Source organism: Syngnathus scovelli, chromosome 1 (assembly GCF_024217435.2).
Source record: "Syngnathus scovelli strain Florida chromosome 1, RoL_Ssco_1.2, whole genome shotgun sequence".
Lineage (NCBI taxonomy): Eukaryota > Metazoa > Chordata > Actinopteri > Syngnathiformes > Syngnathidae > Syngnathus > Syngnathus scovelli.
In genome coordinates this window covers 15054545-15080395 of record NC_090847.1, presented here as the reverse complement: position 1 = coordinate 15080395, position 25851 = coordinate 15054545, and the positions used below count along the sequence as shown (strand labels likewise).

At 41.0% G+C, this 25851-nt stretch overlaps 1 protein-coding gene and 1 long non-coding RNA gene across 7 annotated transcripts in view; one reads left to right on the top strand and one right to left on the bottom strand.

Annotated features, from left to right (window-relative positions):
• The window catches only part of lingo2 (leucine rich repeat and Ig domain containing 2), a 189258-nt gene that overhangs the window by 63030 nt on the left and 100377 nt on the right, over positions 1 to 25851 (bottom strand). For 4 of the 6 annotated variants that reach the window (XR_011086168.1, XM_049759508.2, XM_049759489.2 and 1 more), the window contains one exon: positions 17950 to 18026. The exons of 1 other annotated variant lie outside the window; for it this stretch is intronic. The gene's annotated coding sequence lies outside the window, so the exon portion shown is untranslated. Of the gene's footprint in view, positions 1 to 16193; positions 17881 to 17949; positions 18027 to 25851 lie in introns of those variants that run through there. One more of the 6 variants, XR_011086166.1, reaches the window with a different exon arrangement.
• Positions 20271 to 23758, top strand: LOC137839835 (uncharacterized). Its single transcript, XR_011086171.1, has 2 exons — positions 20271 to 22720; positions 22826 to 23758. It is a non-coding gene; the product is annotated as an uncharacterized lncRNA (long non-coding RNA).

Sequence of the window (25851 nt, the reverse complement as noted above, 5' to 3'; positions counted from 1 at the left end):
TTAGAAAGATATGTTAAAGTATGTTATTAAAACTTTTAAAAGGCTTTCTGTGTACTGTCTTTCTTTGTAAAAAAAACTCGTGTGCACGTGCGGCTTATAGTCCGGTGCGGCTTATGTAAGAAAAAAACTAAAATATCCCCGAATTTTAGCTGGTGCTGCTTATAGTCCGGTGCGGTTTATAGTCCGGAAATTACGGTAGATTGTATCGTGAAATGATGTGACTGGGTCTCAATTTCCAAATGAACTGTTTGAGCATACCATTTCATGTGTTTAACCCTATTCTTCTCTCGGCTCCAAATACTTAGGATTGTATCAATCCAGTCAGACATGTTTGTGTTTGAGATCATCGTTCTTCCCTTGCCAGCCTGATGAAATTCCCCACTGGTTTTCCCACACATCAATGTCGAACTGGCTGTCACGGCCAGAAACAAATGGCGGTGACCAATGTGAGTAGAAGTAAGATAAATAAACTAAAATATGGCTGTGTCAGCGGCTGCATTAACTGGCGCACACGTCGCGAGCAGGTAGGATACATTATTCGTGTATGAATCATTCAACGCTGTGCATTACAGCACACCTTGGTCTCTAACACAGGCCATTTCCTGCTAATCTGCTTATTCTGGTTGTTCTGCATATACATACTTGCTCGTAGACCAGTGACGCACGCACGCACGCACGCACGCACGCACGCACGCACGCACGCACGCACGCACGCACAAACACAAACACAAACACAAACACAAACACAAACACACACACACACACACACAAACACACACAGAGAGTTATTTAATTAAATGCATATTGAACAATTTCCAAGTTCATCAGCATCAGCTTTGTGAGCTTTATTAGCTCCAAACACTATAAAAAGTAGCATGGCTCACCATAATAGTTCTTGAAGCAGTGGAACCCCAAACACGGAGGCAGTGTAAACAATAGAATACAGATAATTGGTTCTGTTTGATACGATAATTAAAAGAAAAATGTAATTCATGTCAGCGTATTTGAAAATATTATTTGGGGAAGAAAATGAATGAATAAATACCTAAGGTAAGTAAATACATGAATTATTTTTTATTTTAATATATATTTTTGTACTTTAGCATTGTAACTATGTATAGTTTTAATTCAACATTTACTTATTTTATATCTTGTTCAACTGATTAAAATCATTAAAAACAAAAGTGCATCTTATTACATATTTTTATGATTTTTTAATTTAACAATAATTCATTTAAAAACTACTGTCAAGACATTTGATTTTGTGTTAAAAAAAATTCCTAATATTATTAACACTATTAAATTGATGTTATTTAAAAAAAATATTAAAATTTTTTTGCTGCTATTTGTATACATTCATCTATTCTCTGTACAACAAATTGTAAGCATTTGTGACACAAATTTGGTGTATTTTGGGGTAGAAAATTTATAATATATAATATATAAATATAAAACAATAAAATTAAAAAAGTATATTTAGCATTCATTCATCTTCGGAACCACTTATCCTCACGAGGGTGGTGAGTGTCCAGGCACCTGTCCCCCAGTAGGCAGGGTACACTTGAACTGATCACCAGCCAAACGCAGGGCACTAGACTAGACTAACGACCATTCACTCTCACAATCACACCTACGAACGAGCGGTCCATCAACCTAACATGCATGTTATTTTGGGAGTGAGAAGCCAGAGCACCCGGAACATGCCAACTGCACAAGACCAGTGCTGCAATTGAATCCTGCACCTCTGAACTATGCGGCTGATGTGCTAACCGGTGCCTCGCCGTGCCGCATCAATACTTTTACTCAATTAAATGTATTTTAAAATAAAAGTCAGTGTTTAAAAAGAGTCTAAAAAATCTGTGCACAGCCTAGTGCGGTTGTTAACAAGTCAGCACAGCTGGGATTTTAACCTTCCAGCTGCACAGACTCCTCGTCACAGCAACCCAATGAATCACTGTCAAATTGCTTGACGTGACGCAATTAAAGGAGGAGTCGTTTGGACGGCCTGGCATCTGGCGCTTCGCCCACGCGCCTGACGATATAGTCTCCTCCTCACCATTGTCGCTTGGCGTGGCATTTCCCTGTTAATGAACTCGCTTTAAAGTGAAGATGCTTCTCTCCTTTCCACCGCTTTCGGGTAGCATACTAATTCCAGTTTCAACTCACACTTCAGAACAAGGCTAACTTTGGAATAACGCATAGGATTTTAAATCATGTTAAATTTTTAACGGTTTGAAATGACTTGCATGATGCTTGCCTGACTTATCTCTGTCTCAGACACACCACATACAATTTAATTGTTGTAAAATTGGAATTATGACTTTTTTTTTGTCAATAAACATCCAGCCGATCCAGCTCAAACAAATGTTTGGTAACATTTAATATTTTGATTTCCTTATCAGAGATTGGCCCCATAATTTGAAACCCCCTAATTTCAAGAAAAGAGAACTCTTTAAAGCCTTTTTACTCCGTCACTAACACATATTCACATCATTTAAACTTCCAAACATTCTCCAAATTCAGGACACCTTAAGGTTATTATATAAATTATATAAAGTGAGCCCTCGTTTTTCGCGGGAGACGCATTCCATAACCACCAGCAAAAAACAAAAATCCGCGAAGTAGAAACGATACATGTAGAAATTTAAAAACCATCGTATTGAAATCTTCATCATGTGGTGTTTCTTGTAGGCCGCTAGAGGGCATGGATTTTTTGCAAGTCAATTAGAATAGTGTTTTTTCCTTGCCAAGCAATGCAGCGTGTCCACCTTCAGAATTACCACACTACACTAACCCGGGGGACATCATGCACAGTGAAACCAAAGTGAGGCGCGGTTACGCATGCATCTCCTGTTGCATTGCCGTCCAGTACACAATATTAAACCCTCCCCAATAGTTTTACACAACCATTCCCTTAATAACCATTCCCACACTGTTCTGTGCATGTATTGTACCTTTACAGTAAATTAAAAAAAAAAAAAAAAACACTTGATATTTTCACGTGTCTTGACTTCTTCTGCACCGGCTGGTGCTTCTTCCTGAGCACGTGGTCGGCTGCCGCCTCCTGCGCTTGAACTCAATCACATCCGCAGTGATGTACATTGCTCAGAGGCACGCCAGGCGCTATCAGCGTGTATTTAAACGCTGTTCTTCCGTCACTTATATAAACCTGCAAAGTAGCGCATTCGCCAAAGACGAAGTGCCAACTGGCGAGGGATCACTGTATATTTATAAATATTTTGACAAAATTGACAAATTAACAGATAATTTTCTGTTTTCTCCTCTTTTCACGTGTTTTGATCTATTCACGCTATGCCAATTGTTTAGCTAAAACATGTTACCATTTATTATAATCCCCAAAGTCTCATATTCTCAGTTACATTACCAAATTATGAATTGGTTTACATAATTTCCTTCTTCTATATTTCATACTAAATTCAAATCAAAGTCACCAAGTTTCACAATTTAACTCCCAAGTTAATATTTTACATTTGCCTCCTCCTTTGACGTGTCTTGACCGATCAAGACCAGTCCAACTTCTGGACTCACGTTCTACATTTCAACAATTCAATCACAGCATTTCTTTCTGCAGAAACTGCATTCTCTACTTGGGATAGTATGCTTGTTTAATTGGCACAGCAGTCCCCGTATGTACTGTATACACCTTTTTAAAACTTAAAAACAAATGTTGTCAAGGACACCCAGCAGGCCGGGAACCCCATTTTGAGAACCACTGCAATAATCTTTCTAAAGCCAATAAGACATTCCTGATCTGAATTATATACTTATGATAGATTATATCCTTATGTGTGTTTTGTAAGACAAACAAGGGTAAACCCGCTGTGTCATAAATGCATTTGAAGCGCTAAAAGCATCACTGCTGTCGACGCTTTCATCCAATTTTGACTTGAGCGCAGTGTGAGCAACTTTAGCACCCCAGCAGGAGAAGCCTTGGCAAGCTTTGTGCATTCAATAAAAATATAAGGAAAAGAGAAGACACCCGGAGGTACTGAGAACTTTTAATGAAATTAAAACAAGACAAGGCAGGACAAGCTGAAAGAAAAGGGCAACCACTGCAATGCATCCTTCTGAGGGGGGGCTTAAGCTCCCTCATTTCAGGCAGTGATCGCAAGAGAAAAAAACGTTTTGTCGAGATTGACAGCACAATCAAAGCTGTGAAGCTGTCGAAAACATGCTTTTAGAAGGGGACGGGCGTGTTTTTATTTTTATATATATGAAAGAGGTGGAGAGCACAATTTAGATGCCACGCAGACACCACACATCCTCCCTCATGGCGAGTCAGAGATTTTAAGGCTTGGTAAACAACATTGGTGAACACGTTGCAAGTGCAAAAAAGGGCATACCAACCCCACTCCCCCCAAAAAAATAAAAACAACAACACATGAAACAGTGTTGCGGTGAATCTTAATATATTACATATTCCAATTACAGGGGAATCACACTCCTCAGCCTCCCTGGTAAGGTCTATTCAGGGGTGCTGGAGAGGAGGGCCCGTCGGGAGGTCGAACCTCGGATTCAGGAGGAGCAATGTGGCTTTCGTCCTGGCCGTGGAACAGTGGACCAGCTCTACACCCTCGGCAGGATCCTCGAGGGTGCATGGGAGTTCGCCAACCAGTCCACATGTGTTTTGTGGACTTGGAGAAGGCGTTCGACCGTGTCCCTCGGGTGGTTCTGTGGAGGGTGCTTCGGGAGTACCGGGTGCCGAGCCAACTGATAAGGGCGGTTCGGTCCCTGTATCACCGATGCCAGAGTCTGGTCCGCATTTCCGGCAGTAAGTCGGATTCGTTCCCAGTGAGGGTTGGACTCCGCCAAGGTTGCCCTTTGTCACCCGATTCTGTTCATAATTTTTATGGACAGAATTTCTCGGCGCAGCTGAGGTGTTGAGGGGGTCCGGTTTGGGGACCTCAGCATCGCGTCTCTGCTTTTTGCAGATGACGTGGTGCTGTTGGCTTCTTCAGGCCGTGATCTCCAGCTCTTGCTGGAACGGTTCGCAGCCGAGTGTGAAGCGGTCGGGATGAGGGTCAGCACCTCCAAATCCGAGTCCATGGTCCTCGATCGGAAAAGGGTGGAATGCCCTCTCCGGATCGGGGATGAGATCCTGCCCCAAGTGGAGGAGTTCAAGTATCTTGGAGTCTTGTTCACGAGTGAGGGGAGGATGGAGCGTGAGATCGACAGGCGGATCGGTGCAGCGTCGGCAGTAATGCGGACCCTGTACCGGTCCGTTGTGGTGAAGAGAGAGCTGAGCCAAAAGGCAAAGCTCTCAATTTACCGGTCGATTTACGCTCCTACCCTCACCTATGGTCACGAGCTATGGGTTGTGACCGAAAGAACGAGATCTCGGATACAAGCGGCCGAAATGAGTTTTCTCCGCAGGATGTCCGGGCTCTCCCTTAGAGATAGGGTGAGAAGCTCGGTCATCCGGGAGAGACTCGGAGTAGAGTCGCTACTCCTCCACGTTGAGAGGAGCCAGATGAGGTGGCTCGGGCATCTTATCAGGATGCCTCCTGGACGCCTCCCTGGGGAGGTGTTCCGGGCATGTCCCACCGGTAGGAGACCCCGGGGACGACCCAGGACGCGCTGGAGAGACTATGTCTCTCAGCTGGCCTGGGAACGCCTTGGGATCCCCCGGGATGAGCTGGATGAAGTGGCTGGGGAGAGGGAAGTCTGGGAGTCCCTCCTAAAGCTGCTGCCCCCACGACCCGACCCCAGATAAGCGGAAGAAGATGGATGGATGGATGGATGGATGGATGGATGGATGGATGGATGGATGGATGGATGGATGGATGGATGGATGGATGGATGGATGGATGGATGGATGGATGGATGGATGGATGGATGGATGGATGGATGGATGGATGGATGGATGGATGGATGGATGGATGGATGGATGGATGGATGGATGGATGGATGGATGGATGGATGGATATTGAAGTGAGTCAAATCATATCGGAATTGGAGTGTATTGTGACATTGTTTTTGAGGTGGATTGTATCCCATTATCATTTTGTTATGGGAGTGAATCGTATCATATAGCAATGGGAGTGGATAAAATACAGTGATCCCTCACCACTTTGCGCTTCACCTATCGCAGAGACGCTACTACACGTGAAAAGGGGAGAAAACTGTGTAAGATATCTGTTCGTTTGTCAATTTTGTCAAAACTTTTCTGAAGGCACAGCGATCCCTTGCCATTTCGCGCTTCACCTTTTGCAATGCAGATGTGACACAGCCGCGTACGAAGGAAAAATGCACCGACATGGAGAAAGAGTTGGGACAGCAGCAATGAGCGATCAAAGCACGGTGCGTGCCTCTGAGCAAGTGCGACACTGCGGACATGACTGAGGACAAGCGCATGAGGCCGGCAGCCGGCCACACGCCAGGGAACAGCACCAACCGGTGCAGAAGGAGGTGGGATGTGACAACATCACGTTTTTTTTTTTTTTTTAATTTACTGTAAAGCTAGAACACATGCACAGAACCGTGTGGGAATGGTTATTAAGGTTTATGATGCGTAAAAGTATTGGGGAGGGTTTAAAAAGCTTTAATATTGTGGACTGGACGACAATGCCAAAGGAGTTCATGCGTAACCGTGACTGACTTTGATTTCACTATGCATGATGTCACCCGGGATAGTGTAGTGTGGTAATTTTGAAGGTGGACACTTTGCATTGCTTGGCAAGGTAAACCACGCTTTTAATTAACTTACAATACACCCATCCCCTCTAGCGGCCAACAAGTAACACTACGTGTTGAAAATTTCAACACAGTGGTGTTAAAATTTCTAAACATTATGTACATATACTGTTTATAATTCGCATTTTTTCGCGAGTGGTTCTGGAGCGCATCTCCTGCGATAAACAAGGGATCACTTTATTGCATAATTATTGGTCTAAAATGTGTCAAATTGATATTAGAGTTTGTGATGGGTGGAAATATTTTTGTATCACAGCATTATTGAAGTGAATTGGGTCTAATCCAATATGTGCAAGGGATCTTGGGTAACCTTTCTTAACAACCTGTTCTAGATTTAGTTGTTTCCCCCAGATTGATTTTATTAGCATGGCACCGCGGAAGCGACTTTATTAGCAGGGCTGACACGAGAAGAAAGATGCGACCATGACAATGGCTGCCAATAAAAGTCTGCGCAAGCCAGCAGCCACTTGATTTTCTGTTTTTATTCTTCCCGAGTCGCTGCTCGAGTTGTTTGAAAAGCGTCTTTCATGCTGTAGTTTGCTGGTGGGGTCACGCTCAGCATGTAATAACTTCTGCACGCTAGCAGCTAATTCTCAATCTGCCCAGCACAGCTGCATAGGAAGTCGGGGAAAAGAAGTGCACCTGCTTCCCGACACGTCTCATTACGGCATGATTGTGAAAACACTCGTGACGGTAAGCGCTCATATGTATTTGCTTATTCACGGTAACGCACTATAAATAAGATTAACAGTCACTTCCAGGAATGTTTTCAATCACAAATGCCAGTCAAGCCGCACCGTTATGCATTCCTCCAGTTAAACAGTAAAGCAATTTAAGTCTATCTGCGACGCATTGGGCCAAGCACTGCAAATTTAATTAACCAGGAGGACACATCAAACTCAACCAGGAATGCTTCCATACAAATAATCACATCCCAAGAGTGGCTGTCCAACTATCAAGTGTGAAATTCAAGTGTGGTCTTTGGAGGTCTTTTTTTACCTAGATCCTTGGAATCATCTGGCTGGCTACGGCTACAATACGTACACAAGCTGAATTGGTAGGCTAACAAGAAAAAACGCAGACTCTGTTGAATCAAGTATTGGTTGGCTGACTTACGACAGATTCATTGGATCTGTCTTGAATTTGATTTTTTTTCTTTTTCTTTTTGATTAAAGAGGGGTTTGGTGAATGAGCCAAAAGCTAAGCAGACTTGCCTTTAGTTGGGTATATTAGAATTAATGTCCGTCAGCGTATACCAACAGTGTCCTACTGGTTTGTCCCAATACTTTCGTCTACAGAGCGCTTGTGTATACACTTATGTTTACTCTGCTTCAGAGGCCTGTTTGAATAGCTGCATGAATAAATTATCACATTAATTACAATGATGCCCCCGATAACGACATCCATTTACTTGGAAGCCAGATAACAAGCGAGGAATGTCGTCGTGGTGCAGTTTTTTTTGTTTTGTTTTTTGAGCGCAACATCCCGACCACAGTCAATTACCTCGCATTACACTGTGACCTTATCCAAAGTGACAAACAGCCAATTTCTTTTTTTGAGCTGCTCTGTGTGCATGCATCACCTTTTCTGATTTAGCGACTTCCCTCTAAATGCCACATTTGTCGCCATCCCAGCGGAGACATTCGCTCAGCCATTTATTATGGCTAAAATCTGAAGGGGATCTGGCCAGAACACACTATGTGATTTACTGCTAATTAGTTAAAAACAGCATAACACAACATATTTACTGTCTTGAAACGGATTAAAAAAATTTCCATTATTTGTAATGGGAAAAATGGATTCGCAATTCGACCAATTCGCTTCTCGAACCGCCTTCTGGAACGGATTGTGGTCAAAAACCAAGATTTGACTGTATTTTTGCTATTCTTGTTAAAATCACACTTACATGTGAACTGGAAATGACAATAATAACACATAGTGAAAGCCAAATTGAGCAAATTGGCTATTTCAGAAGCCTGTGTCAAACTGGTAGCCCTTTTCCTTAATCAGTACCGAGGAAGTAGCTCTCGGTTTAAGAAAGGTTGGTGACCCCTGATGTAAATGCATTGGTAAACTTACTCAGGTGAATCCGTCTCCTGTGACTCATCTGAGACCACAGTATTTCCAGTGAGTTAACTAACTCCAATCAGTCAACCGATTCACCTGAGTCATCTAAGTTTAATTGGCCAGATCCAGTACCTTTCCCAATTCAAATGACTCATCTTTAGTCAGTAATTCAGATCATGTAAATCTGCAGTGTTTCAGATGATATCCACTTTGTTTTTAGTGAGTTGACAAGGGTCAGATCAGGCTGCTATGACTCATCAGAGACAACGGTATTTCTAGTTATTTTCCAGTTTATGTAAATTTCCAGTTGACTTTTTCAAGTCAGTCAGTCAATTCACCTGAATCATCTGAGTTCACTTTGTGTCCGGTGAGTTCGCTAACTCTAATCAGTCTCCCAGTTCATTGGAGTCCACTATTTCATGAGGCCATCAAGGCAAATCATTGAGGTGATTCAATGATTTGAGAGCACTCTGTTTCCAGTGGGCCTGCTAACGTGCCTTGTCTACGGAACAGCAGACTCATGTGATTGGACTTGTGAATCAGTGTAAAGATTCATATCATTAACCCAGATGATGCATGAAGGATCCAGCTTTGGAGTACACGGCTTGCTTTCCAATCACCTGCCCTACCATCTAAAAACTGCCTGGCTACATCCCAGCTTGTTTTATCGGGGAGACGACCGCGTGTCGCCTCTCGACTCCTTAGTACCATATGACTCGTGAACACGACCATCCAAAAGGTCAGTCTCACCTTCACAAGCAATATGATGGAGTCATTTCACTCACTAAGCCCATCACTCACAGCTCCCAAAGGAACACAGAAAGTCTCACTGGTTGCCCACCTTGTGATTGTCCACGTAAATGCTTTGTACTGGCATAAATCTTAAATATTTACAATAGAAGCACACAAATGGACAGCACTTATACAGTGCTTTTCTCTATACCACATGGTGCCGAAAGCGCTTTACAATGCCTCACATTCACCCATTCACACACACATTGTGGGAGACAACATGGGAGACAACATGAAAGATTGTTCCCATTGTTATGAAAATAAAAAATAAATTGTCACAACATATGAATATATACAAAGCATATCAGAAAGCATTATACTAGACGTGGTAGACCTAAAAGGACATATAAAAGTTCTTGGGGTCCACTTTTGGCTTTTACGAATTGTGCCTTTTGAATACTTTGGTTTTGAGGAACTACTTTCGCAAACAAAATTGGACCAAGAGTCTCAGTCTGTATAGAAATAGAAATAGATAGAAATATGGAAATATTTAAACTTGGACCACACATGATTTAAACCTGGAGCCACATACAATTTAGATCGGTAACTGTTAGGGTTGACAAATTATCTTGATCGTATGATTATGTTGGAATGTAGACTAGAATTATTAACTTTGTTTAAACCTTTCTGCTTTCCTTGACTCTGGAAAGTTTAACCATTCAGTTGTTGAAACTTTCCAAATGATGTGGAACCATTCTTGCTTAGTTAGTCATCTAAAATGCCCCACTAGTTTCTGTTTTTCACAACCTTGTAAAACAATGAGCCGGGACCCTCCGCACTGATTAACCAGTTGCTGAGGTGACCACCAAACATGTCCACTGTCACCCCCACCCTGCTTGTTCTCAATAAATATGCTCTTGCAAGAGACCAAAGGCAGACTTTGTTCGAACATCACTGTATGTACAGTGACGAACAATTCCTCCACTTGCAAGTGCTCAAAGGACATACTGTCTCCTGTGTGGTTCTTGCAAATTAGTTAGAGTGAGCACCACTCTAACAGTAACCATATTTGGACTAGGAATGAAATTATTTTTCACCAGGAACCACATTAGATTTGGGCCTGACACTACCAACAATTTGGACGAAAAACTACATAAACGTAAGCTTGGAACCGCATGCAATTTGGACTAGTATTCGGAACCGTATGCAATTTGGACCAGTATTTACATCGCACTACGATAAAAAAGTTGCCACTACCAGTATGCATTAAAGAATGTGAATCCTCATTAGCACAGTAACAAGATTACAACAACAATGCGTCTAGTCCGCATTTCACCAGGGCCTACGAGCAATTCTACTTAAATCTGACTTGAAAAATTAATACAAAGATGTAGCTTGTGTATGTGTGTGTGTGCGTGTGTGTGTGCACGCGTGTGTGTGTTTGCATATAAGACAGCATAATGCAGAAATCCCTTTTCTTTCTCAAATCACAGTTGTCGGTTACAAACGCATGCAAGTGACCATTAAAAAGTTCACTTAATGCTATGGCCTTTTCCATTTAATTAGCAGCTACAACTCGCTAAAACTGCCTGCGGGCATCTCTAATATGATGGCCGACAAGCTAGCGTACAAGCCACCTCTAGGGACATTCACGATATTGTTAAAATTCCGCAGGTTGTGTCAGCAGCATTGGTCGGAGCCACTGGAAACATCGCAGTTTACTAATAGTTACCTTAAAAAAAGATACCAGGAGGGTATTTTTTTGTGTTTTGTTGGAATGCGGCCAATTGAATAATGATGGCCCAGCACTCCTGCTCTCCTTACTGCTTGTTAGGTGTAGCGATGCTCCTCTTCAGCTAATTTCCTGAATGTTATTGTATAGCTCCTCAGCTGTTGTTTTTTACCCACCACACTACATTGAAATTATAAATTAAGTAGTTATCTGCCAAAGGAAAGGACCATTTTACTTTTACTACAACATATGAACGAGTTCATGAACTTTTGTTCATTAAACACGTTAAGGTAGAACACTGCCTAATAAATATGGCCTGGATCTTCAATCTCCACACATGCAGGAGAATCACAGTTGAGTTGTGCATGCACGTCTCAGAACGTAAACACCAGATTCCTTGATTATATGAATTTTGAGATCTGGAGCCAAAATCCATAAAATTCATTACAATTATAATCCATTAAAATTCGATTAATTGAACAGCCCTAACTTATCCATCTATTTTCTGAACCGAGCGCTTCTGCTCACAAGGGTCACGGACATACTGGACCCTGAGCTGGTTGCCAGCCAATTGCTGGGCACACAGACAAAGAACCATTTGCACTCACACTCACAGCTACCGGAAATCGGCCTGCCACACATGTTTTGGGGATGTGGGAGGAAACCCACAACAGCACGGTGAGAACATGCGAACGTCACACAGGAAGAACGGAGCCAAAATAAAAACCGCAAGCTCTGCACTGAGAGTCTGACACCATGCCACCCGTTTCTATTATCCAAGGTGGTAAAGGTATGGCTCGTATTTATTACAGTGACTTGCATTATTTGGCCGAATGTGGTGTAGACTTCTCATTGACTGGATTTTTTAAACATTCTGTTTATACCTTCTGTGGAAGGTGGCTGTAACTCCTATCCATCCACCCACCCATCCAACCCAACCAATTGGTGAACCATCGGTAGCCCCTTCTCAAGGTTTCTCATTTTTCCCCAGTTGGGGTTTTGTGAGTTTTTCCTTGCCCTCCTGGGAGTTAAGATCAGGGGATGTTGAGAATAATTGTCAACTTTGGCCAATTATTCTTTCTTTTGAGACTTGTATGTGATTAAGGGCTGATAAATAAACCTGATTTGACTTAACTAATTTCTATTGTGCCGAGAGGTGGTTGCCATGAATAACACTATTTTATCATATAATAAATTCAAATTTCTTGTTACTCAAATATACCTGTACTTGAGCAAGCATGGCGTTGACATGTCCATGTCCTTGACCGTGTATTATCTAAAGTCATTCTTTAATAATATACACAACATAATAGCCTGGGATTAAAGCAAGCATTTAACAACTGTTAATAGCTAGGTTACAGCTCTACAATATTTTTAGTCACATCACGCTATTAGCTAAAGGAAAGTGACTTTAAAAGTGAAGTGACTGCACTTTGTGTACAGAGCAGTTTGGGTGCATGCTCCGTAAGACCCAACAAGAGTGTATGTGAGCAAAAAAGTGCAACCACAGTAAAAATGCCTACTGGCAGAGTTACAGCACACTATCAAAAAATGTGCTCACAGCAATTTGAAATCGTCTTAGTCTCTCACAGCGACCGTATCTGTGCATAGCCAGACACCTTTATTACTATTGATGTTGTCACTGACACTTTTCAGTGGTAGAAACCATCGCATAAAATATTTATTTCCCGATACTTGCTGCGAGTTGATTTTTTTCCATTGTTTTTTTTCTTCATTTTTTTTGAGAGTGGATTTAGGCACCCATCAAAGTTGCCTGGTGTATAATATTCGGATGCAGTTGGATGAACATTAGAACATAAAAGTGGTCTCTATGGTGTATGCGGGCATCATTGCTCCCGGTCGCCCTCTATAAGGCATTGTCTACTCAGTAGTAGATGTACGGAGTTTGTGCCTTGTTTATGTGCGAGATTCCCTTGAATAAGCTCGGTCTGTTTATTTCTATTGTGCAAAGTAATAAATTGTCATTGATAAACGGTGAAAAGACTTGTACTTATTCTCTTTATTTATACCGTGCACAGTGGTGGTTATCATGAATGCCTGGCCAGGTATTATCATAGCGTGTCCTTTATGCTTGCGACAAAGTCGTACAAAATAAAGTCTGGACAGTTTATAAGTGACAATATTACTCTGTCATTGGGTGAATCCACATCACTTAATTTATGAATGTTCTATTGTTACCAACCGTCAGTGATGGCGCTACACCGAGGCTAGGGGGTCTATAGCCACATCAGGAAATGCCTTCTCACCGGACCACATTTATTTACGCAAACACGATCATGCAAGTAACGGCTTAAAAAACGGCTTTTGCGCATACGGGTTACTTTGGGAACAAACACACCAGAATGTCTAAGCCTTAGCTACTACATAAGTGGGGTCAAAAATTACCCCAGTGCTTGCAATATGTCTATAATTGTAAAATGTCATCATCCATCCAATCCATCCAGTATCTTAGGTGCTTATCCTTACAAGGGTCATGGTACAAGGAGACCACACAAACTCCACACAGGAAGGCCAGAGCTGGAATCAAACCATACACCTCTGAGCTGTGATGCGGACGTACCAATTAGTGCCCCATCGTGCCGCACTTAATCTTCCATATTTGCCTTAAATAGGTTGTCTTTGCTGGGCCATTTCTTTTTCATACATGCACATCTGGTTGAGCACCGGGCCACCATGTTGGCCGAGCGTGTGGTTTGCGCTCGCTGGCAGAATGACGGCCCACAATGCATGAAGATGCCGCATTTGCGTGAAAGTGAATTACGTTTCGTTAGAAGAGGGCAGACAGCAGGTAGTTTTTGTGTATGCTGCAATATCAGAAGGAATTGTGGGTATACTGCCTATCACTCTCTTTATCCCTGTGGCTTTTCTTCCCATTTTGGGTTTGTTTGTGTTGACTGTTATTTTTCCACGCAGGAAAATAGCAGGCGCCTAATTAAGTCTTAGAAGGGGAAAAAGAAGCTGCTTAGCGAGGCCGTGAGCGACGAATACAAACTGAAAGAAAAAACAACATCAAAGCTGAATATAAAGGCTGTACAATTAGGTACAATAATTCAGTGTCTCCTAACATTATTGGAGCCAAGGTAAATAATATACATTGGGAACATTTCAGAGCACACTGCCGAACAAAATAGGGCACATCAACGTATATATGTTGAAATACTTATGATGTTGTCTCAATTTACTCACAAATTTACTCAGTGGGAAATCTGGGAGAACATGCAAACTCCACACAGGGAGGGCCGGAGGTGGAATGGAACCCGCAACCTCTTAACTGTCAGGCGGCCGTGCTAACCAATGCCCCACCGTGCCGCTCCGCAGTAGGACAATTATATGCTATTTTATTAGTCTCAGGAAGAACGGCATTTAATTGGTTCGCCTGGCACTGTAAGTTGCTGGTATAGATTGATATTTTTAGGTGATTTATTAAATATTTTTTAGTCAACATAAGAGCTATTTTACAATTTTATCATGTGTTCTTCTTTGGCCGGTATCCCTCTCTATGAAAAGAAAGCTCCTATAGCTAGTTCCTCATGATAACTACTGCATTTCACCAAAGAAAGGAACAGATCGAGTCAATAAAATCCTCAAAAGCTCAGTGCTGCACGGGCACGTAAATTATCCATGTCCATATCGTTATGGGTTATTTCTATTGGTCCTGTTTATTTCTATTGAGCAAGGTAGCCATTATCATAAACAACTGAGATTGTACGAATTATAGAATATACAGTACATTGATCGTGCATGGCTGAGAGTGCTGTTGACTTTGTGGATTATTGTATTTTTCGAGACACACACACGGCCTATGTGTGACCAAGCACTCACTGGACGTTTCTTGCACTCTATAGATTACCTTAGTTCTGATCATTTCTATTGTGGATGATAGCAATTATTGAAAATAACTTGTGAGAGAAAGAAAATATCACATTGATGATATGATTACAGTTGTAAAAGTGACTGAGTAAACCGTGAACATTTTAACTCGGGAGTATTTCTCATCATTCAATTTGTTGCCATTGTGCAAGGTTGCTGTGTTAGAAAACAACTGGCAACAGGATTGAGCGCATAAATCATGGCATGCACATTGGTCGTATATGGCCAACTCTGCTGTGTGTATCATGATTAGTAGTTTGCAATACAAATGATGACAAATGTGATGACCGACCAATACACAGTTTTACCAACATGTAGATTCTTTCCAATTCCACTTAATGTGGATTTTTTTGGGGAGGGATTGCTGTTGTTTGGCTGAGAGACTTGAGATTGACGTCCATCAGGGCTAAAGTAGGACACCAGGTCTGACAGTGCCATCGCACGATACAAGATTGGCGAAGAAGATGACGACACTCACCGTCACTGAGGTTCGGTCAGCAAATATCAAGCGCATCTCCATCACTTATGACAGCAACCCAAAAACCCCTCACACAACTTTCTCTAACCCCATGCTGAAAATATATACACTGTATATAGAGTAAAGTATATAATAATAAGAGAACATAGTCCATAACAACAACAAAACTGTTAATAGGCCATTTTAGTGATATTTAACACTTGAAATTGAAGGTTAATTTGCTTCTTTTTAAAGGATCTAATTGCCTGCCAAAGCAATTCAACAATGTCCCATTTAACTGCAGCTGTTGTCTTCTAATCATAATTCTTGTAAATATTTAATTTTTGTATTAGATTTTGATAACAACAAGCAATTAACTTTTTTTCTTAGCCCAAGTCGAAGACAGGAAACAGAGTGCCTCCAGTCTGTGTACTTTTGGGCCATTTGTTGTTCCTGTTGATTTAGGAAATTGAAAACAGAAAAGAGGAAATTACCTGATTTCTGTTTTTTGATTTGCTGTATTAAAAAAAGAACAGCAAACAAGTTGTTTTTCTTTTCAAATTTTGTAATTGTAAAAGAAAACAAAACAAAAAACAACTGTTATCTGATGGTCCTTTATGAGTTTATTAAAATAAAGGAAATACGCCTCGGGTCAAATTTACCCCAAAACATTATTCCTTTTGTAATACAATTTCTGTGGCATGATTTTCACCTAAATACCCCAAGGATTACAGCTAAACAGCATGGAATGTATTTTTCTTCTAGGAGGCAGCACTTCATCACCAAGCTGCCATGTTAAACTTGAAGAGCTGTATATGTAGTATATCACATCGCCAAATACCAATTTGCTCCAATCAAATACTATATGCTGCTTATTAGAAACACACACTGATCAAAGAGACACATTTTCAGAAATAAGCAATTGACAAGACTTACTTGGTTGTTTGATTTCACATTTCATGGGTAGGCAGGCCCTCCTGAAATACATCTTACTTTGTCTGAACATTTGAAAAGTCACTTTTACGTAATACGTCCCATTTAAGATTGTAATTGTCCCAGAAAGAAGCCATTAAGTATGTATTAATAAATCCAAGCTAGGTAACATTTACATGATCTATCAGTCTCTTGGAAGTGGAGAAAAAGGATTAAAAGAAGCAGGTTTGCTCTCAAGCGTCATTATTCTCTTTTAAGACGTGAAAATGAGACAGCAGATCTAAGCAGACCACATTTGACTGATGTGTGGGCCAAGAGAAAAACAATAACAGAAAACAACAAATCTCATGTCGGCAGACACACTAGACTGCGTCCTGCAATTAAAAGTCTCGCGTGGGACCACTGAGCTGCGATCAGACGTGCCTTGACTGCTGCTTTGCAGAGAACATGCTGTACAAGTCTATTAGTGCATTAGTTCCACCAGTTCTTAAAAAAAAATTCGGGTATGAAAAATCTGATAAGTGGGAATATCTGACACGTCTACATGTACTTCATAAATAAATAAATAAATAAAAACATGGATGTATTTATTACGCCCATGTTAACTAAATTTCATGTTGCTCAGTTAAAACTTGGGCAGCTGAATTTTCAGCCCCTACCGACCCAGGTTTTGTGGAGCAAGACCAGCACCTTCTCTTTTCTGTTTCTGAGGAAAGGAACCAAGTCAAGAATCTAAAAAGCAAGTCGGGAATCAGTCAAAATCCAAGTCAAGAACAAAGTTAAAAACCAAGTTAGGAACCACAGAGAATAACATTAGCAACATTGGGAATGTGAATTCTGCGACTCCCACCCTTTGCCACATTTGTCTTTCATCTCATGCCATTCTTAATGTAAGTTGTCATTTATCCTTGCATGAGTTTTAGGCCAATGACACCAGACTTTCAGGGAACATACAATAATGCCAATACATCACTTGGAGGCACTACAACAAGGTCAAATGCATCATAGAGCAAACTATTGTAATGCTGCATGTTGCAGTTGTAACATTCTTATCCAACTTATTCAAAAGTCAGCCTGTTTACAAGAAATCCCATCATTTTACAATTTCATGGCGACGATCTGCGCGTCCCAAAAAGGCAGCATCTGTCATTTTGTACCGAGTGCAGTTGCGGCAAATGTACAAAAAAAGGAGGGCGGAAAAAGCGTATTTGGTGAGCTAAAGTTCAAGACGCGGCAAGTGAATAAAGAAGAAGCAAGCGTGTCAGTCTGACCTCAGTTTAACGTCTGCGCTTTTTGTCCTTTTCTGACTTGCTTAAAAAGCTCCACAAGTCAGGCAAAAAAGGGATTACATCACCTTAAGTAAACAAAAAGGGGCTTTTTTTTAAAAAATATAATCAATAGCGAGCATCTAGCTTCTGCTTACCACTTTGAGAAGCAATCATCCCCTCTGCCATGCCCCGCTCTTCACTCTCACCTCCACTACAGATTGTCAGTCTTGATCTGCAAGAAGATGATAGAGAGAATAATGGCAATGCTTTTAAGATATAATAATCCAAGGTTTCTATGGACACTCGCTATTTGGACATTTGTCGATTACACTTTTATAGCAAATATTCCTAACCAAGAAGCAGTTATTGCATCGGTTTTATGGCAAGTCATCAAACTTTTCCATCAGGCTCTACATACACACACACTGAAAATTCAAGGTCTTTGTATTTTGGTGTTGACCATCTGTCTAGTACATAAGGTTGAAATGTGGCAGCACAATCTGAGCTTATTTTTGAAGTTCAGTACAACTTGAAATGGCCAAAAGTACCTGCTTAACTGCTTTGAACCAGAAAAGGCAAACTTTTTTTTTTTTTTGGGGGGGCGTACTCGAGATAAACATGCTTCCCAAATGTGGCTAAGAGGGGACTTTGAAAGATGTTATGCGTGCTGACATTATTTTTTACCAAAATGTGTCAGACATTTTTAGAAGACCAGTTATTTGATGGATTGACAATCAATATGCATCGCATATTAATACATACTGAATGACACAAATTACTTTGCTATCAGCTGGAATTTTATGAGATCATAGTGCACCTTAGAGTGCACAAAAAATGCAAAAGGTGATTTTTTTTCCCCAGTATTGCTAAATAGCTAGGATGAAATAGAAATTAAATAGAAAAAAAAAAGGGAACATGTTTATTTAACCCATGCTGGATGGGGTTTATTGTAATTCTCTGTTGATGTTTGTGTGGGGGACTTAATATGCTTCCTTTCCTAAGGTGGACTGGGACACCGCCAATTTGATAGTTATATCGCCAGTTCACGGGGTGATCATTTTCTTTGGAACACTGTTTGAAAAGCTGAGGTGACGCAGCAAAAGAGAGCGCCCCAATCTGTTCCCCCAGTTTCCTGGCTATTACTGCTGATGTGGCATCTGTTAAGGCCTCCAGGTGGCCCAAGCACATTATGATATTTTTTATTTATTTCTGACAGAGTGCAAAGCATTGTAGTAACAGGGGTGTCACATCTTGATGGCGGGTGGCAACTAATGCACAAATGTATCCTCGGGAATTAAGGCCAGACTTATAGTTGGCAGGGGAGTCATTTACTGTTTTTCATAGGGGCAAGATATAGCAGATTCTCGCTGAGGCCTGATTAAGTCAAATCGTTTATAATAATGCCATGCTCCAAATGGAATTAGGATCACTTTTGAATGGTGGCAATCCTTTAAAAGGGACATATTATAGAAAAGTGACTTTATAAAGGCTTATGTATAAATCGCTTGGTCTCTGAAGTGCCTGCCTAACCACAAGTGTGACATTAAACAACTAAGTCAGTCTTTTGCACCAACCCAAATTCAAAATTTTGGGACCAAGACAAATTATTATAAATTATAAACGTCCCAAAATTGGAACATCATTTACCTAATACTGTCCCACACCACTTTTCTACATCTATGACTTGGCAGTTAGGGTGCGCTAAAATCGTAACCATTTTCAAGCAAAGGATGTAGTATACAAGGAAACAGTATTGTTAGGGTTTTTCAGGTTAGTTTGATCCTATGATTATGTTGGAATGTAGACTGTAATGATTAAATCAATCATGTCTTGCCCTCACAATGTAATGATTAAATCAATCACGTCTGGCCCTCACAATGCAGAGTAAGATGAAGTGGTTGCTTCCTCTGCTTGATTGACCAGCTGCAGGGGAAGCAATCAAAGTTGTTCTGTTTCCCACAATAGTGTAAAACACCCCCTGCTCTGATCTTATCAGAGGCCGGGGGTTCACCAAACCTGTCCACTCCCACCCCCACTCTGTTCTTCCTAATAAATATGCCCTTGCAGGGAGGAGACTTTTAGACTTCATTCGATAATCGCTGTTCAGACAGCGACGAATGGACTCTCCACCTGCAGGTGTCTAAAAGAACTTGCTTGTCTCCTGTTTCGTTCTTGCAAAATAAGTTGGAGTGAGCAAATCTCTAACATTTTGGTGCCGAAACCCGGGATCCTCATACCCACCATCTGACCGGCGAAGGAGGACGTGCTGCATTGTCGACAAGCCAGCGTCCATTAGGAGGACCTGGAAAAGAAAGTCCTGGGAAGAGAATTCTTCGCTGGGCCAGCATCTTAGGTCTGCCTTCGTCTGACAGAGGTGGATTGACGGGATCCGGCGGTGCAACGAACCAGGGGACAAGTAAGTTAAAGCGCTAAAGATACGGCTTTGGTTTGTCCGAGCTATGATATTCGGTTTTGGTTTGTCCGAGCTATGAGATTCGGCTTTGGTTTGTCCGAGCTATGAGATTCGGCTTTGGTTTGTCCGAGCTATGAGATACGGCTTTGGTTTGTCCGAGCTATGAGATACGGCTTTGGTTTGTCCGAGCTATGAGATTCGGCTTTGGTTTATCCGAGCTATGAGATACGGCTTTGGTTTGTCCGAGCCATGAGGCCTAAAAAAGCGCTGGAGTTTGTGTGATTGAGTGTGTGACTGGTAGGATAAATTGACTAAAAAGCAGTTCTAGCGTTGATCCATGGCAATAAAACAGGCTAGTAATTTGTTGAAAGGTCAATTTAAACCTGCATTGAGGATCCTCAAAGCAATAGTTAAATAAATAAATAAGTAATAATAGTAATAATAATAATAATAATATTTTTGAGACAAAGAGATTGTATAACCTAAAACTACTAGAATTAATATGGGAAATAAAAACGGTAAATCTCTTGCTCTGCTCTTCTTTAAAACGAGAAGTTCATGGCAAGTAGATTTCTTAATTGTATGCAATATATGCCGAAGTGGAAGAGAAAGTATGGAGTAGAAAGGAAGTTGAGAGTTCAAGTGGTAAAGAAATGCAACTTGCTTCTAGAAGATAAATAAATAAAATTAGAATGTGCTGTCCTCGTGTGCATGGGAGGGACCAGCTCATGATCGACCACAGGAAATGGCCAGCCTGTGACGAATCATTGGTGCTGGGAACTACCTTTTGCGTGCGAGAGCTGTGCATGTGTGTGCGTATGTTAAAATGATGAACATTGGCTAAAGTTTTAGTATAAAAAAAATTTGCTAGACTGTGGTCTATCCAATTTGCACAGCAGAACAGAAATGATTTTGAAAGATAAAAATGAGAGGAAAAAGAGAGAAATCTGTTTGCAAGCAGAAACTAATCCACACTAGTGCATGTTAAGTGTCGAGCCCACATGAGAAATTCGAAGAAAAAAAATGACAGAACATGCTTTCAGGAATTGGAAGAAGCTAAATTGTGAATTTAAGATTTTGCAATGCTACATTTAATAGGAATAATTGATTGGTTGTGTTATAAGATTATATAAAATTCTAAATGCAAGCTAAATCTGAGAGATTGAGTTCTTCAAATTTAAAAACAAAGAAAAAATTCAGATTAATTTGCCAGTTTTTTGGTTTAGTTAAGTCTTTTTTGAATTGGTGGATTGTTCTACCAGGAAACCTAAGTTGAAAATGATATATGAATGTTGTGTGGTGAGCTTGGATGAATTGGGACCAATGTGATAGAAAGACTCCTTTTTGGAGACTGCGTGTGAGATGCAAATGAACATTGATGAATGATAGCCTGAATGAAAAGAAATTACAGGTTGAATGGTTGAAGTTGTTGGCGACTACTATGGAAAATTAGAGCGACTTTGATGAAAGAGTGATTTTGAGCAGGTTGAATGTTAGAAAGAAACACGTAGCTTTTGGATTGATAATTAACTAGAGAAAAAAAAATGGAGAACCAGTAACACATGTAGAAGATGTGTGAACTGAGAAATTAAGAACCGTTTTGGAAAGAAAGTCAAACTAAATGATGATGAAATCATATGTAGTACTACAAAACTTTACTACATATGGATTCTCTAAATCATACAATTGAGTAAAATAAAACATACGTTTTGATTTGTATTCAAATTTCTAAGATTCTTGTGATAAACAATGAGAAAACGATTGAAAAGTAACTAAAGAAACTACAACAAAGGGAAAATGTCTAATCATTTGCTAGCTGAGTCGCTCCCCATTCGGGGAGGCCATCCATTTACTTGCTAAGCTAGTTGTCAAAACAGGGGCAAGATTAGAGAATGGCATCTATAAATGACCTACCCTACCAAAGAACCGATGCAAATGGGCTGCAATATTGAGCCATGGTGCGCGTCACATGGCTCAAGAGGAGGGATAGTGGGGCAGGTCAGTCAGCTTTATACAACATATGGATTCGATTCATATTCAAAACATTTTCAAAACAAAACAAACATTTTTTTTTTGTAGAGCTTGTTTCAAAAAAAAAAAAAAAACAAAACTCCTATTTGCCAGTTAAATGGGCACTACAATTGACTACGAGAGTTGCAAGCAACAGATGAAGAGCAGTCCTGGGCAGATTATCTAATCAGGACGCTCAAACTGAAAGATGTGTCCAATGCAAATTTACTGCCGCCTGATCTCTCCCCCTCACAGGTGGACAACCCTCAGGTTCACTGTGAGAGCTCACACACAGGAGGCGTGCTATGTGTGTTCGAAACTCCCGCCTTCCTCCACGCAAGTTCGCTTGGAGGCCAGAGCAATAGATGTCACTGAAGCGAAACACGGTGCCTATGATGAACACTTCTGGGCAAATCTCAATGTGACTGTTAAAGGACGAACAATACCACAAGTGGCCTACACAGAGAGACCAGCTGGAGTGAATTACACATGTTACATCCAAGGTAACAAGACCCACGTCTGCATTAACAACGACTGCTCTCCAGGAGGAAACTGGATGGGAGCTCTGGACATCACCGATGAGTGTCAAGATAAGAGAGCCATTTCAGGTGGTTTATCCGATGCTGCCCGCCAACTGGACAGGAGTGTGTGCACCAGTGTGGGTGACAGACCACACCTACAGGATATGACATCATCAGCTGACAGGAGCACACAACTCTTCTGGACTCGACGCAGAGCAGTTGCAACCTTTGACCCTCATGACCCTGTCTGGGGTGCGAACGTTCCAGATGACCATAAAGTATGGTCCATCGGAGACAAAGTTGTCCTTGCGCTCTTCCCTCAGATATACTGTTTCTGTGTTTTTCTTTTTGTTTTTATTGATAGCATTCTGGTCGCCTGTGGCAACGGGGCCGTGTAAGAATTTTCCTGCTAATGACATCTGGCCAGCAGGTTTTTCGCTTACACAATAAGTTTGATCTGGGGTATTAAGGTAATGCCTCATCTTCACTGGAAAGTGTTGCTATCATTGTTTGTTGTTTTTATTTTTCCTATTCTTCTTTCTTCATTATACATATATATGTGTTTTTTTCTTACTTGTCTTTGTTGTTTGGGGTAGCATAATCATATGATAAAACAGGAGGGAGATGTTAGGGTTTTTCAGGTTAGTTTGATCCTATGATTATGTTGGAATGTAGACTGTAATGATTAAATCAATCATGTCTTGCCCTCACAATGTAATGATTAAATCAATCACGTCTGGCCCTCACAATGCAGAGTAAGATGAAGTGGTTGCTTCCTCTGCTTGATTGACCAGCTGCAGGGGAAGCAATCAAAGTTGTTCTGTTTCCCACAATAGTGTAAAACACCCCCTGCTCTGATCTTATCAGAGGCCGGGGGTTCACCAAACCTGTCCACTCCCACCCCCACTCTGTTCTTCCTAATAAATATGCCCTTGCAGGGAGGAGACTTTTAGACTTCATTCGATAATCGCTGTTCAGACAGCGACGAATGGACTCTCCACCTGCAGGTGTCTAAAAGAACTTGCTTGTCTCCTGTTTCGTTCTTGCAAAATAAGTTGGAGTGAGCAAATCTCTAACAAGTATCATGTCAAAAATGTTAAGCACAGCCTCAGTGTTAGCATATATTAGCATTAGCAACAGTGTTATCACAAGCTCAAATTGTGACATTGTGTGCTGAGCGCCGTACTGTTCACACTAATGACCTATGACTGCTCTGCAAAAATCCTGAGCTGTCATATTGTGACGTTTGCAGACAACTTCGAGGTAGTAGGACACATCACAAACATTTGAACAAAGTACTGAGAGGATGTAGGGACTGGTGCAAAGTTTCTTCACTTTATTCTTCAACAATCCACAAATTCTTTTTCCAATACAAAATGACCTTGTAAATAAGTGCAATGCAAGCCCGGGCCTAGCCTAGGGTGTTGAATTTTGTGCCATATCAAATATGTATTGGTATGAAAAGAAAATTCCTTAAATTCTTGAATTAAATGTTCGGCAAATCTGTCAGCGGGTTGTCAAGTCAGAGTAAAGCTGTCGACTATACTCTGCATTTGTGTGAGACAGAATGCACCCCCCTCCCCCGTCTACAAAACTGAGCGATTTCAACCAGAGAATGACAAGTTTGTTTTCTGTAATACATGGGTAGGCAACTCCGATCCTCGAGATCCAGTGTCCTGCATGTTTTGTACCTGTTGCTATACACTGAATTCAAATGACTAGGATTGTTATCCAGCTTCTGCAGACCTTGTTAATTATCTGACCATTTGAATGTTGCAACAAGGAGACATAGAAAACATGCTGGACATCGGTTCTCGAGGACTGGAGTTGCCTACCCATGCTGTAATACTTCAGCTTTTCAAAGTCAAAGTCAGCTTTATTGTCAATTTCTCCACATACCAAAGACACACAAACAAACCGAAATTTTGTTCCCCGCTATCCCACGGTGACAAGACATGGCCCACAATAGACAATCAAGTAAACAAGTAAACAACAGCGTGCTGAATAAATAATGAATAAATAACACAACAAATAAATAAGAGGAGCAAAAAGGAGCAAGTGAGCGTACAGCAGACATTCCAGAAAATAGCGCAACAGTGCCACGCGTTACGCAGGTAGCGAGTTTTTGTGTAATTTGAAGAAAATAATGTCAGAAAGGTTTTACTGACATGCGTGGGAACCGTTTTAAATTGTGAAAAGAAGGAATGGTATAATAAAAGGAATAGTATAGTATGTAACCTTTAAGACTGAGTGCTTTCTGATGTACGTCAATGACTGCAATCCAACACGGTGTGTGCAGAAACATAAAGAGGTTATTTTTCAACTTGGTTTGTCAAATGGCCTTCATCTGCCCATGAATATCCAGGGTGGACAAAAAGAGGGGATTATGAATTCAGTTAAATGGCTCCTTCAAATGCATCCCATCAATATTCTGTGGTCATTGTAAGGAGTCGGCTCCAGGCTTTAACGAGGGGTTCCGGCAGATAAATGAGGGAAAAAAAAAGCTGGACCGCCATTGTCCTTGAACTCTTAACGGTGTGCTAATAGCCTCCCGTGTCAAAAGTAATTTTAACGAGAGCGTCCCGACTCGGACGTGCCACATCCTCTCTGTCTTTGGACGAGGAAGCAGATAGCTGTCTTGCTCTTATCACCACATTACCAAGTCGGGCACGCCTTTTTGCATAATCACTTTATGCTTGTGTTTTATCACGCAGCCTGGATGAGGGAAGTCATTATAAGACAGAGAAAAGGGAGTTGTGTGAGTGCAGAGGCCTTTGTGCAAGATGAAGGACACTTTTTTGACAAGAAGTTCAAAATCACAAGTGTCAAACTCAAGACCAGGGGCCAAATCCTGTCCGTCACATAATTTAATGATGCCCGCGAAAGCAATTAATGTGTCAACTTCATGTTTCTTGCTAAAATTCCAATTTGTCTTCACTTTTAATAACATTAAACTACTGCAAGCGTTTTTTTATGTTACCAATGTCACTTTAGAAGTAATGCACATAATAGTTTAACATTTTTTATTAACTGCTCATTTGCAATCATACAGCATAAGGGTTAACTGTGAAGAAAATGGGTTCCAAAAAGTCCCACCTAGCTACAAAAACAGA